The following is a 4,606-nucleotide window of genomic DNA, read 5'->3' on the forward strand; positions in this document are numbered from 1 at the left end:
CTTCCGTTATTAACGGCGCGAGCGCGGAGTTAGAAGCAGGGCTTCTGGGGGCGGGGCTTGGGCGGAGCGCTAGCGGCGAGGGGCGGGGCGAGGAGGGAGCCCCTTTCAGTCCAGGGAGCGCAGTTAGGCGGGGCAGGAGGCGGCGAGGGGTAGGTTGGTCCCTGCAGCTTGAAACTGCTTGTTTTAATTTACTGTTTGCTACAGTTTTAAGGCAAAAGCTTACCGTTGCTTGGGCCAGTTATATCGGAAACTAAGATGTTTCCTCCTAACGAGTCGAGAATGGTGTCAATAAAAAGCTGTTTTTGCCAGCAGTTAGCTGGCGTGTCTAAGTGAATTGATAAATGTATATGAGATAAAAGGTTCCAGGTAGGGCTTCCCTGGTGGCTCGGTGGTGAATAATCCGCCTTACAATGCAGGGGACTTGGGTTCAAGCCCTGGTCTGGGTAGATCCCACAGGCCGCAGAGCAACTAAGTCTATGTCCCACAGCTGCTGAGCCTATGCTCTAGAGCCCGCGAGCCACCACTACTGAGCCCATGTGCCGCAACTACTGAAGCCCACGTGCCTAGAGCCTGTGCTCCGCAACAAGAGAAGCCACAGCAACGAGAAGCCACGCACCTCAATGAAGAGTAGCCGCCGCTCCCCGCAACTAGAGAAAGCCCTTGAGCAGTAACAAAGACCCAACGCAGGGCTTCCCTGGTGGCGCAGTGGTTGAGAGTCTGCCTGCCGATGCAGGGGACACGGGTTCATGACCCAGTCCGGGAAGATTCCACAAGCCGCGGAGCGGCTGGGCCCGTGAGCCATGACCGCTGAGCCTGCGCGTCCAGAGCCTGTGCTCCGCAATGAGAGAGGCTACAACAGTGAGAGGCCCGCATACCGAAAAAAAAAAAAAAAAAAAAAAGACCCAACGCAGCCATAAATTAATTAATTAATAAAAAACACACTTGCTACATTCCGCTTCCTGATGCACACAGAACTCATGGTGCAATATGAATGTTAGAAATACTTGTGAAATACTGTTCAGATGAATTGCCGAGGATATTTTCCACTTGTTTCATGAAAATTAATGTGTGCAGGTATTTATCAGATTATAAATATGAATCATAATTTTTCAAGAGGCTTTTTGAAAGGCTATTAAAAAAGTTAAGTTATAGTAATAAGCATTATATCTCAACTGTTGTAAAATTCCATTTTGTGAATCCTATATGATACATATGCATGATACATATTTATTTATTGAACTATGGTTGATTTACAATATGACATTCACTGCACGTGCACAGCATAGTGATTCAGAATTTTCATAGATTATAAAACTTATTACAAAATAATCGCTATGATTCCCTGTGCTGTGCAATATATTGTTTAAGATATTGCTTATCTATTTTATACAAAGTGTTGATAGCTTGGCTCTCTCAATCCCATACTCTTATCTTGCCCCTCCCCTCCTCCCTCGCTTCACAGGTAACCTAGTTTGTTTTCTCTGTGTGTCCTGTTTCACTATATACATTCATTTTTCTAGATTCCACATTTAAGTGATATCAAGTAGTATTTGTCTTTCTCTGTCAGACATATTTCACTTAGTATAATATGCTCTAGGTCCACCTATGGTGCTGCAAATGGCAGAATTTCATTCTTCTTTGTGGCTGAGTAATATTTCATTGTAGATACGTATACCACTCTTCTTTAATCCATATTTTTCCTTTTTTTATGACTTAAAATTTTTTTTTATTTATTTTGGGCTGCGTTTGGTCTTCATTGCTGCTCACGGGCTATCTCTAGTTGCCGCGACCGGGGGCTACTCTTCGTTGCGGTGCACGGTCTTCTCATTGCAGTGACTTCTCTTGCTGTGGAGCACACGCTCCAGGCGCACGGGCTTCAGTAATTGTGGCACGTGGGTTCAGTAGTTGTGGCTCGGGATCTCTAGAGCGCAGGCTCCGCAGTTGTGGCACACGGGCTTAGTTGCTCTGCGGCATGTGGGATCTTCCCGGACCAGGGATCGAACCCGTGTCCCCTGCATTGGCAGGCGGCTTCTTAACCACTGCACCACCAGGGAAGCCCTAATCCATCATTTTCTTGATGGACATTTGGGTTGCTCCCATATACTGGCTACTGTAAATAATGCTGCTATGAACATTGGGATGCACGTATCTTTTCAAATTAGTGCTTCCATCATTTTCAGATATATACCGAGGAGTGGAATTCCTGGATCAAATGGTAGTTCTATTTTTAGTTTCCTGACGAAGCTCATTTTGTGAGTTATATATTTCATTACTATTTTTAAAAACACACTTTGCCCAATTTATCTATTTCATTTGCATTTCTTCCGTTTTACTTCACTGAAATGCCTGGAGGATGCATACATCAAGGCGTTGTTTTAAGATTTGTGTGGCATGTACACAGAGAAATGACAGATGCAATGTATGAATTCTATCATCATGAAGACAGAATCTCCTCACATTTCAAGTTTATTGAGAGAACTGGAATAGTACCAGATAATGAACTAGTCTCACAGTGCATAGCAAGAGACTTATTGCTAATGTGCAGGTGCATCACTGGTATTTTATTTTTATGATTATGATTATTATTTTTTTTTTAGCCAGGCTGTATGGTATGTAGGATCTTAGTTCCCAAGCCAGGAATTGAACCCACGTCCCTTGCATTGGAAGCATGGAGTCTTAACCACTGGACTGCCAGGGAAGTCCCTAACACTGGCATTTTGGAAACACGGTCTGTTAATTTTACCTTAAAAATGTCTCTCTCACAGAAACAGACTCATAGAGATAGAAAATAGACTTGTGGTTGCCAAGGGGGGGTCGAGAGGGAGAGGGATGGACTGGGAGTTTGGGGTTACCAGATGCAAACTATTATATGTAGAATGGATAAACAACAAGGTCCTACTGTATAGCCCAGGGAACTATATTCAATATCCTGTGAGAAACCATAATGGGAAAGAATACTTAAAAAAAGACGGTCTATATGTGTATAACTGAGTCACTCTGCTGTACAGCAGAGATTGACACAACTTTGTAAATCAACTATACTTCAATTAAAAAAATAAGGTATCTCGGGGTTTCCCTGGTGGCACAGTGGTTGAGAGTCCGCCTGCCGATGCAGGGGACACGGGTTCGTGCCCTGGTCCAGGAAGATCCCACATGCCGCGGAGCGGCTGGGCCCGTGAGCCATGGCCGCTGAGCCTGCGCATCCAGAGCCTGTGCTCCGCAACGGTGGAGGCCACAACAGTGAGAGGCCCGCGTACCGCAAAAAAAAAAAAGTATCTCTCCAGTTCCTCCCCTTCTTGCCATTGTTCCTATAATCATGTCTTCCTTCCACTGGTACAATGGAAACTGGAACTCCTCTCTCCAACACCTTGTAGGCCATGGTTAGTAAATCAGAACAATTTTCTGAATTCAACATGGAGATATTAGCTTGTTTCTTTTGTTGTATAATTTGCATACAATAAAATATACAGTTTTCACGTTCACCATACAGTGGGATTTAGTATGTTTGCAATGCTGTCCAACAACGTTTTCATCATTCGTCATCACCTCTTAAAAAAACCCTGTATGCGTTAATAGTTACCCAGCACTCTACCCTGAGCCACAAGCAAATATTTAGCTACTTTCCATCTCTACAGATATGACTATTCCGGGCATTCTATATAAATTAAGTCACACAATATATGGCCATCTCCCTTCTTGTACTTGGCATAATGCTTTCAAGGGTCATCCATGATTAACCTTTATCAGTGCTTCGTAACTTTTATTTCTGATGAGAAACATTCCAGTTTGTTTAAACATTCATCATTTAATGGAGTTTTGGGTTCTTTCCACATTTTGGCTATTATTTTAAAAATGCTTCAGGCTTCCCTGGTGGCACAGTGGTTAAGAAACCACCTGCCAATGCACGGGACACGAGTTCGAGCCCTGGTCTGGGAAGAGCCCACATGCCCAGAGCAACTAAGCCCCTGTGCCAGAACTACTGAGCCTGTGCTCTAGAGCCCATGAGCCACAACTACTGAAGCCCCCAGGCCTAGAGCCCATGCTCCGCAACAAGAAAAGCCACCACAATGAGAAGCCCACGCACCACAATGAAGAGTAGCCCCCGCTCGCTGCAACTAGAGAAAGCCCACGCGCAGCAATGAAGACCCAACGCAGCCAAAAATAAATAAGTTAAATAAATAATAAAAATAAAAAACGCTTCTATCAACAATCTTTTACAAGGTGTTAATGTGGAAAATGTTTACAAATCCCTTGGGTAGATATGTAAATGTGGATTGCTTGGTGGGTTATTGTGATTTTTAAGAAATGTGGATTTGGTCATTCGGACGAGTAGTGCATTATTTCTACTCTCATCTTATTTGGCAAAACTGGTTGATTTGAATTTTAAGGATCAATAATATTTTATTGCAAACTACAAATAAAAAGGAAAATAGTAATTTAAGAAAGAATTTATATTAGGACCTACAACTTTCCAAAAGTAACAATCTGTACAAAAGGTTGCTACAAAACTAATCACCAAATATGTTCCCAGTCCATCTGTGCTCATCTATAAATTACTTTAATTATTAAGATGAAATGTAGCACACATATGTATATCATATTTAGC

This window comes from Grampus griseus, assembly GCF_964374135.1.
Source record: "Grampus griseus genome assembly, chromosome: 19".
Classification (NCBI taxonomy): Eukaryota; Metazoa; Chordata; class Mammalia; order Artiodactyla; family Delphinidae; genus Grampus; species Grampus griseus.